This window comes from Oryzias latipes, chromosome 2 (assembly GCF_053564925.1).
Source record: "Oryzias latipes strain Hd-rR chromosome 2, Olatipes_Hd-rR_3.1".
NCBI classification, from domain to species: Eukaryota; Metazoa; Chordata; class Actinopteri; order Beloniformes; family Adrianichthyidae; genus Oryzias; species Oryzias latipes.
Genome location: NC_136238.1, coordinates 23,655,499 through 23,665,838, shown reverse-complemented (window position 1 = coordinate 23,665,838; position 10,340 = coordinate 23,655,499). Strand labels below are relative to the sequence as shown.

General features: G+C 42.3%; 1 protein-coding gene and 1 long non-coding RNA gene across 2 annotated transcripts in view; both read left to right on the top strand.

Moving 5' to 3' along the window:
- Positions 1 to 2,332: 2,332 nt before the first annotated feature.
- On the top strand, positions 2,333 to 3,694 carry LOC144988353 (uncharacterized). The gene is made up of 3 exons (XR_013652227.1): positions 2,333 to 2,739; positions 2,814 to 2,944; positions 3,118 to 3,694. It is a non-coding gene; the product is annotated as an uncharacterized LOC144988353 (long non-coding RNA).
- Positions 3,695 to 8,017: 4,323 nt separating this feature from the next.
- The window catches only part of LOC111946434 (NACHT, LRR and PYD domains-containing protein 12-like), a 28,856-nt gene continuing 26,533 nt past the window's right edge, over positions 8,018 to 10,340 (top strand). The window contains exon 1 of the mRNA XM_023949676.2: positions 8,018 to 8,075. The gene's annotated coding sequence lies outside the window, so the exon portion shown is untranslated. The remainder of the gene's footprint in view (positions 8,076 to 10,340) is intronic.

Here is a 10,340-nt window from a genome sequence, read left to right as displayed (position 1 = left end):
CGGATTCCAGCTGATATCCAGCAGTCTGCGCTGACGACAGAGCTCCTCCTCATACTGGACGATGGTTCCTTCAGCAGCAGAAAGTTGTTCTCTGACAGAACCTTCCTGAGGTTCTGAAGACATGGTTCCTGCTCCGATCTTCAGCTCCAACTCTGACAAACACCGCCGTCCTCTTCACTGCAGCTCCGATCGATCATCTGCTAGTCTCACAATCACAGCAATCCACGTTGTCTTTCCGTTCAACACTTCTTCACTCATTTACGACACTTTGGAAAATGCTGAGAGTTCCCACACGAACCACGTATCGTCCTTTCTGTCCAAAAACCTCACAAATGTCACAACAAAACACCACCGACCTCTCAACACAAGCTAAAGGCCTGTACACACCGGGACGAATATTCGCCAGGCGTTATTCGCCACCTTTTTTGTATTCACACCCAGGCGATTTTCGCTGACGATGAGCCGAGTGAACATGCAATTTCATTCCCTGACGTTAGATGGCGCTTAATGTAAAACAGAAATACTCCTGTACACAAGGTGGCGCCGCGCAACTTTACGCTTCTTAAAGTCGCTTTTCACTCAGAAGAAGAGAGCAAGTATTTATGCGCTTGTCAGAATCATACAAAGAAAACATGAAGATTTCTTGGTGGTTTATTGCTTGGTTCGGGGATATTTTAGAATGTCCGTCATTATTTCTTCGCGGCAGTGTAGACGCTACTTGGCGTTTATCTTCTTCGCTGTTATGTATGCTCAGCAAGGCAGTTTTGTGTTTGAGCGCCCCCAAGTTGTGTTTTACTGTAACTTCAGAAGCTCCAGACACGTGTGCAAAAGCGCCGTTCTCATTGGTCGTATAGTTTTCGACGCAGCGCGTCAAACTGAAAAAACGAACCCGAGGCGTTATTTAAAAAGTGACGCTTTGACGCTTTGACCAGCTGTTCTGGGGTGTGACCAATGGGGATTTGGTTCGGAGACGTGATACAGTATATAAGGAGAACAGGTGTGTGTGAGTTGGATGTAACACTTGGCCGTTTCCGGTTTTGCGGTGTGTCGTGTCGTGGGGTTGGTGTTTATGGTATGTGTTTGTTTTCACATTCATATATTTAGTGTGTTTAATGTTTCACTTGTTTCTTTAAATATATTTGTGTATATCACATTATTGTATGTCATCATCTTTTGGTTGCATTGTATTGGTATGACAATATAAAAATAAAAGGGCTTGAACCTTTCTATTGTCTTCGCCTTTGTTTCTGCCGTCGTGGCACGCACCTGCGGAGGAACCGGCTACATGGAGTAAATCTCTTACTTAAAAGTTAATCAGAAACTTCCCAGTTTTTCTCTTTTTCAGAAATTCAATCGAACACAGATTTGTGACTTGAATCATTGCTATAATATTGTATACTGTTTTTTTGTAATGCTTTGCTGTGTCTCCATTGTCTAAATGATAAGAAACTTTATTTGTGTATATGCTAAAATGCAAAAGATTAAAAATGTGTGTCCTGTGACTCGGAGGTTGTGAGTTGAAATCATGGCCTGTCATACCAAAGATGGGACCAATGCCTCCCTGCTAGGGTTACCGCCCTAACCTCTATATAGTGCACTCTATAGTGCGGTCGCTATTTTGTAGTACTGTCCGAATCTACAGTTCAAAAATCATGTGCACTAGAAATTTCCCAGAATTCTCTACGAAAAACCAGTGTGGATCGATGCTCACTCGATCGGCGAATATTGCCCAGAATGCACTGCGTTCATACCAGAATGCATTGCATGTGACCCACAATACACTGCGTTTGAATTATTCAAAGATGGCGGACGGTTGCGCTAGAAAGAGGACTTAGAAATGTAAGTATATTTAAAAGTATCTTGTATATGTTGTAAAATATATTTGTAAATACGTAAGATGATGTGTTTAATATGTTATATTCCTCAATCGACTATCTACATTGTTTTGAAGCTCATCAATTTCGGTAATGCTAAAGCTAACGCTAGCGCGAATTAGCATTGAAGGCTAAAAACAAACGCTGTTGATAGTACATCAAAAAGCAGTGAGTTCTAACCGTAGTCATAGGTTATTAACACATTTTTAAAATGTGTTTATATATGTAAGGACAGACGAGGATGAGGAAAATCTGATCCATCTGTGGATGGAGAAAGATAGCCTGTTTGTTATCAGGCAAGCTCGTGCCGGATGGGATAAGAGACACTTGATCAGATTTGTTTTTATTTATCATTAAACTGTAATCGTTGTCATGTTGGGGTAAAGGTTGTTGTTGAAAGAGAAGAGGAGAGAGCAAGAAGGGACAAAGAGTGACAGGAGAGTCTGTTAAGCTTACCTGAGTTTAAAATGTTGTTCACAAAATGTAACGTCGTCGTTGTTTTTGCAATTTGTTTAATAAATGCAGGAACAAAAATGAATTATTTACATGTATTATTTAAATCTGAGCCATTTTTAACAATCTCAAAAGGATTTTCATATAAATATCAAATGTACATATTTACGTTTTCGTTTTATATGTTAACATTTATTTTTATACATCTTAACAATAATCCTTGTCTTCTAGAGTCATGTGTGTCACAGTTGGAGCTGAAAGGAAAGCAGATATTTGTCCTCGCAGACGGATGCCACTTTACCCGTCCTACTGGTTCCTGCTGTGGCTCAACATCTGTGGCTCCAAGCAGTCCCCTTCGCTGATGCACAGATTGTGCAGAACTGAACTGCAGGCAATGATTTTCATTGCAAAGGTTGGTTTTACTTCCAGTGCCCCCAGAAATATTGCTGTCCTCCTCATCTGCCAAATGCTCTCTCTCCACCACAGAGCGTGCCTTGGCGTGGTGCTGGTTGTAACGGGCCTGAACCACATTCCTCATGGGTTCCCTGTAGGGTGTCAGCAGCGTGATGGGATGAGCAATGCAGGGATACCCACCATCACCCAAAATGATCCTTCAGGTGGGTATGTTTGATTTACATAAATTGGGCTTTTACGTAGAACCTGTGAACTGTGGACTGATCCTTGATTCCCAACAAAAATATCTCTAAATTTGGCATTAGTCACATACAGCCTGCAGTTGAATGGAATAAAAAAGCTTCCTGTTAAAATAACAAGCTGCATTTTCTTTTAGGGCCTTTATTCTTCAGTGGCAGCCATCAATGCTCCTCACGACCTTTTGGAAGGTGGAAGACTCAGCGAGCTGCTATAAAACCAGAGGTGACTAATGGCAGTTCATTCCCACTGGATGCTGGGTGACCCTGCTCATCAGCTGGAGGATGCGGTCTGCCGTCCTGTGGACAACGTCCCTCACAGTGGACCGTGGCATGTCAAAGGCCCTGGCTACCACACTGTATGATGTGCCACACGCCAGCCAGAAAAGAAACACCAGGACCTCAGTCTCCTGTGTGCCCCCCCCAGAGTGTGAGGAACCCGAAGCTGCTCCACCAGATGCTCAATGGTCCTGCGGGTCAACCGATTTGCAGGTCTGCCGGTCTGGTCTTGTGTCGGACTGACCGTCAGCGTGAAGGTCCACGACAGACACCTTTATGTTGGCAAAGCAGTAGAGACGTGGAAGACCCTGTAAAATAGAAAAATAATTATTTCATTGAGAAAATTAAATCTGATTTTTTTGAGTGTTTCATTTTATTCTGATGTCGTACATTTTAGTTTATGACGTATTTATAAATGCTGGAAAATCTCGTGGTTTTTTTTTTGCTGGGTTTTTGGATTTTTATATAAATATTTAAAAATTAAAGTATTGTTGTTTAAAACAAGTGATATGGTTTGACTCTGAATAAAAAATACTAAACTTTGATCTCACAAGTGTTTCATGTAGACTATACAGTTCATAGTCCAGTGTTGAAAAAGAATGTTAAACTCTTACCCAGCAGACTGTGTAACCTTGAGCATAATTAGTAACAAATGCTTAAATTGAACTAATAAAAAAAACTTTAAGTTTAACTCACAAGTTGTTCATGTCTGGCGAGGGCATCCAGAGGAAATCTTCTGAGACGTCTGCTTCTCCTTGCCGCCCTGTGATGGTGCATATCTGCTCGTTTTTGGTTTGATCCCATGAAAAACGGTTGAATTATTGCCAGGAACACGGACAGATTCCTATATAAAGCTATTTTCAGTAAGGTAGAAGAGAAAACTACAGAAAAAAAATGCCTCCTCGCAAGAGCCCGTACATCGTTCAGCGGCACAAAAATAAATATTGCCATGGAGTAATAACATGGGGGTTTATTTATCAACAAATACATAAAATCACCACCAATGTGTTTGTAATTTTATTATTTATAAATCAGCCACATTTTCCATGATCAGAACACGGCAGATTCATAAATAGTCTTCATAAAATGTTCATATTTATTATATTTTTACTTTGACAAATGGGTGTCATTCTCCGCGTTAAATAGAAGTAGTTCCCCTCCAGACCAGGTGGTGGCGGTAATGCGCCTCTTTGTTTTCGTGCCAAGCGCCATTTGAAAACACCCGAAAGAGAAAACTAGTGAGCACGGGTGTCCGAATTGCTTTGAAAATTCAGAGAACTATATAGAGAACTATATAGTGCCGCACTATATAGGGTTTTAGTAGTTAGGGGTTAGGGTGGTAATTCGGACACAGCCTCAGCCTGCCTGTGGACGACGACTTCTTCTCTCCTCTTTTCTGGAGCTTGGGCTCCATGCAGTCTGATCAGCTCTGATTTGGGCTTCAGTTGATGTTTGTGATCAGTAACTCTGGATTCTTAGAAGGAGATGATCTGATCTGTTGGAAGCCACTCCATCCTGAAGCTGCACTGCTGAGTTCCTGTCCACCAGGGGGCAGCACTCCTTCAATGCAGCTGCAGGAAACCTTGATGTTCTGCAGAATCTGCAGCCGTTCAGACACAACCTGTTACTGAGGAACACAGACGTCCAGGAATGTGGTTCTGCTGCAGAACATTCTTCCAGACTAAAGCAGAGAAAAAGTCCCACAGATCATCTGGAAGATCCACATTCTTTCAGTTTACTATTAGCTTTCCTGATCAAATCTCAACAGAAGGCTGCACGGTGGCGCAGTGGTTAGTGCACTTGCCTCACAGCAAGAAAGCCCCTGGTTCAAGTCCCGGCAACACTACATCAATGGGGTACCTTTCCCGTGCATGTATGGGATCTCCGGTTTCCTCCCACCATCCAAAAACATGCTTCATAGGTTAATTGGTTACTGTAAATTGTCCCTAGGTGTGAGAGTGAATGGGTGTGTGATTGTGGACATTCTACCCTGCGACAGACTGGTGGCCTGTCCAGGGTGTCCCCTGCCTTCACCCACAAGTGGCTGGGATAGGCTCCGGCAGCCCCGTGACCCGGAAAACGGTAAGGAAAATAAATAAATGATCAAATCTCTGCTTGTTGCCACTCTGACTTTCTTAGCTTCGGCTTCAGTTTTAGGATCTTGTGGATTTCCAGGAAATAGTCAGGCCCCTCCCTTCAGCTCCATCAGGAGTTTCTGCTTCAGTTTCAATAGATGACAGATGAGGGGGGATCATGCACGTCTGGAAGGAGGAGAACAGAAAGCAGAAGGTCACATGACCTAACCGTTCTCTAGCTCTTCTACAGTCACTCAGATCAACGATCTGTCAATCAGCTTGAAGCTCCACCCCTCCTCTAAACTGTAGTTAGGTTTCCTCTTGAACCTGGGGTATTCCAGGTATCCTCGGCTTTCAGATCCAGAAATGAAGGTATGTTTCAGGGTATGTCAAGTTGCCATAGCAACTCATGCTCTGAACATAACCTGGTCTGGAGTAGATTTAGTTGAAGGTTAGTTTGTTTAAAGAGTGGTGAAGCAGCATGGCGTGTCCATTTGAAGATGATTTAGTGGATGAATAAGCTCAGATAATACTTTTTCCACCATGAGAGGGTGATAAAACCATATATGGATGTTGGAAAGATAAACTTTTTTACTTTGATTTACCGTAATTTCCGGACTACAAGCCGCTACTTTTTTCCTGTGCTCACAGCCCTGCGGCTTATTCTGTGACGTGGCTAATTTATGGATTTGATTGGCGGCCGCCATGTACGTACACTCGGGCTCGGTGAATGGTTTTGTATGCGCCATCCACCACCAAGCACAAGTCATTTTTTTAACACACCTCTGAGCAGCCAAACAGCATGGAGGTCACTTCAGGTCTTAGACACTTCAGTCATGGTTCAACAAAAAGAAACACGCATGCCCGGCCGCATCCCAGAATCCTTTGGTGACATTAGACCCAACGTGCACTTGATCGCCGCTACAATATGATAAAGCTTTCAAGTTAAAAGCAATCGTTAAAAGCAGCGTGAAAAAATCCCCCATCAGTAAATGGAAATGCCGGTCAGCTGCGTGACGGAGAGAACAGCGCATGCTCAGAAGTGTATTTACCTCTGAGTCATAGTGACTCGGCTGGCTGCACGTAAATATGTGTGAATAACATCAGCCTTTATTTTGTCGGGACACGACTGGAAACACAAATCCATTTGGTCGTTTTTACGGTTTCTGACTGAGCGGAATTTTGCATTGAAAAGCTCACAGCCACCATGTGAGCTTTTCGGATAGGAAGGGGAGACAAGGAGCCCGCTTGGCGAGCGCGGAGCGCAGAGGCGTCCGGGGAGCAGCAAGTGTTTGTTGTGAAAGGAAGCTTCTGACGAACGCGCCGCGCTGAGGCGCGCGTATCGCGCTGAGGCGCGCGCTATTTTACTGATGTTTTTTAACCAGCCCCGTTAGTACCATAATGCTGCCGCGACACAAGTGGAAGGAGAGCTGTTCCTTTTCACCCCTCCATGCACTGCTGCTCCTTGCTCATTCTTAAACACGAACAACAGTGTGGCGAGCCGGGCGTTGGCCCCGCCTTTAGCCCCTAAGACTCATGGGAAATGGGGGATCGCGGATGTAAATTTCCTCATCATAACTGAGGGATGTAATGTTGATTATATGGTTACTGTTAGTAATTTTATGTATGATACCTAGATTGTCAATAAGTTAAAAAAAATAAAAAAAAAAATCAAATAAAAAAACCCATAACTGAGGAACTTGTGAACAGAATAGAGGTCCATGCTGTTTCAGATGTGGGTGTAATTAGATACATGAGTTTGAGACAAGGCCAGTACCTGCCCACAGTGTGGTAATGAGCCATGCACACTCTGGTAATCAGGACGCGCTTTGGTGAGGCAGCGGCTTGTATACTGATGCGGCTTGTGTATGTACAAAAATATTTAAGCACGTTAAGATAGGTGGGTGCGGCTTGTAATCGGGTGCGCTTTATAACCTGGAATTTACGGTAACTTAATTATTTGCTTCAGTTAAGATAAATCATTTTTTTGTTAGGTTACCTTAAATATAACACGCAGTTTTCAGACAGTTATTTTACTTTCATTCAAATTCATTAAATTAAGTAGGTGTAACTTTGGTGCTGCCGTTAGATCACCAAGGGATTGTGGGAAACCATTCCCTTTGCCTGTCTGGACTTTGACCAAATGTGTTTAGTTGTTTAGCTGTTTTACTGTGTTTTGTTGAGTTATTTTGTCCTTCTTTTCTCTGAACCATGAGTGAGAGTGAGGGAGAGGATAATGAGTTTATTCAAGACTCATACTGAGAAGTTAATATACAGTAAACCCTTGTTTTTCGCGGGGGTTACGTTCCAGAAAGAACCCGTGATAGGCAAAATCCGTGAAGTAGAAACCTCTTTTTTAACAATTATTATACAATTAAATACTCTATTATACATTGAAAAGAAAGAACAAACCATTTTACAGGCTCAAGCACTTGTTTCACAAATCAAAGTACTTTAAAAACGTTTCATTTTTCAACAAATAACTTCTGTACTGTACTGTCAAATAATAATTTGAATCATCGATGTAAACAGAAGGCTTCATATCGCGGAGATAAGCCCCGCCCACCGCGACCCGAGAGTAATGCTGCCCCACCCACCTGTGCTGCCCCGCCCACCTGTGCTGGCCCGCCTCCATCCAGGTGGACTCTTCCTGGTTGTGAATCAGTGAGCGGTGCTGCAGCTGCGTTGACACGGTGAGGGAGACTCTTCTTCTTCTTCCTCTTCATCTCTTCGCAGAAACTGAAGTGAGTTTGTTTCTGGAACTTTGTCTTCACTAACTTGACTGTTTGTTTCTGAATGTTTGGAGAAGATCTTCTTCTTTCTCTGCAAACTCTCATCACTGCTGTTTCCAAAGCTTCATCATTGTTTAGTACTGATCAACAACGTGGAGGACTCTTCTTCATCAAGTCAACAACAATCAACTGATGATTGTTGGGTTTTTCATTTCTGACTCCAAACCTTCCTTTTCTCCTCCATCCACGTCTGTGTTTGAACAGTGTTGGGAGGAACTCATTACTAAAGTAATAGATTACAGTTCCAGGTGACTGTGTGCTGGAATACAGTAGAGTCATATTTCCTCATTCCATGTACAGAAATTCTTTTATTCCATCAGACAATCAACCTAGAATAGAAATGTTTATAGCAGAGCGACCATGAGGCGTTAGTGGATAAAAGCTTTTCTTCACCAACTATAAATTCTATTTTTTCACATCATCTTAAGTTATTGTTTTAAATCTTCTGTTAGTCTTTATTGACTCTAAACTTTAGTTGTTGTGTTCCTCGTGGATGTTTAGTCTGTTTTTGCACAGAGTTGTCTGTCTAGTTTTTCTAGTTCAGTCATTTGAACTGGTATTGGAGCCACCATCAAAATAAAAAAAATAGTTGTTGAGAATGAAAGTTTTCCATTTATAAAGCAATAGTCTGCTTACTAAGAAAGGTTTAGGTAACAAAAAGGTCTTTGTTACCTAAGATGGAGAGAACATCGTCTTTCATTCAGAATTAGTTTACCTAATAAGGAAATACTACGTCATTTAGTGAGTCTACATTGTTTTATTGTAAGTGTAAGGACATTGTAGAAAATTTCAGGACACTGGACATCTTCAGAAGAAGATTCTTGACCCACAGGAAGTGGATTATTGGCAGCACCTTTTATGCCGTCTGCAGTGTAGCTGCAGAGGTGGGCGGTTGTTCCCTGCCGGTTCCCGTGTGGCGTTGGGGGGATTCCGGCTGCCGCTGCTGCTGCGGTGGGGGTCTTGGGGTGGGGATGGCTGGGCGCTCCTCCTTCTTTTCACGTTCCACCATCCATTTTAGAAGAACATAAACACTCACCTGAGCACAGGTGTTAGCTCACCTTTGCACTAACAGTTTGCATGACTGAATGACTGAAATATTTCACACTAGTTGGTTTTAAGGCATAAGTATGCGTGTGAACACTGTTTTGTGTACATGTCGACATGTGGACATTTTTGCAGCTAGCAGGGGTGTTGATAATATTTGAGTGTGTGTGGACAGGCCCCGCCCTTTTTGTACTACATTTGAACCTTACAGTAATGATAAACAGCCAGTAAACTCTTTGCTTTATGCTGCTTCATGGTCTTATCCCCCCCCCTCCTATTATCACCCTCCTACCCCCCCCTCTCTCTAACATCTCTCTCTCTTCTTCCCTTCTTTCCTTTTCCGTCCGGTCCAACACCAAAGATTTTCAGACATGATTGAAATTAATAAAGTTTGGCCTCAATTACAAAAGGGGTTTATCCAGACATACCTTTGGTTTGTCTGAAGATTAATAACCCCTCTTGTTAAAGTAAAATATGTCCAACACAAGAGGCCCTCAGCTCTCATCTGTCTGCCCAGCTGTTGGACAGGACAAGTTAAAAGAAGAAAAAAAACTACAGGCTCACAGGCCTGTAGTTCTCTGTTTGTTCTTTTTTCTAAGCATGTGTTCACTCTGGATAAGTGTTCAAATAAAATCGGCTACCATGGCCGTTTTGGTCCAGATGTTACGCTCCGACGCCGGATTGTATTCAGACTGAGGAATCTTAGAGTGAACTGAAGCTTAGTCTGATTGGAACCGAGACCACCTCCAAAATGGGTCAGGGACCAGGAACTGCTTGGATATATTCAGACTGAATATTCATTCCAAATTATCACGGGAAATGAACTCTGGTTCACTTTAAACCAAATGTGTCCAGTCTGAACCCACTTAAGAGGAATTCTGATCCTCCGATTGTGTTTACATCGTTTTCAGAAATGAACTTTACTAATAAAAAATCTTCATAAAAAGCAATTCATCCTTCAAAGAAATGAGAAAAACTTTGGTAAATTTGTCTCTTCAGAAGTTTTTCTTCTGCAGCTTTTGAAAAAGTAACCTGTAATGCTTTCCAGTTTAGAGGTTGAACAGTGGGAATCAAAGTCTCTGTTGGAGCTTTGAGAAGAAGCTTAGTTTAGTTTATTTTTTCCACAATATGTCACAAATGACAAATCACCTCACAATACAAAACGTGGAAAAT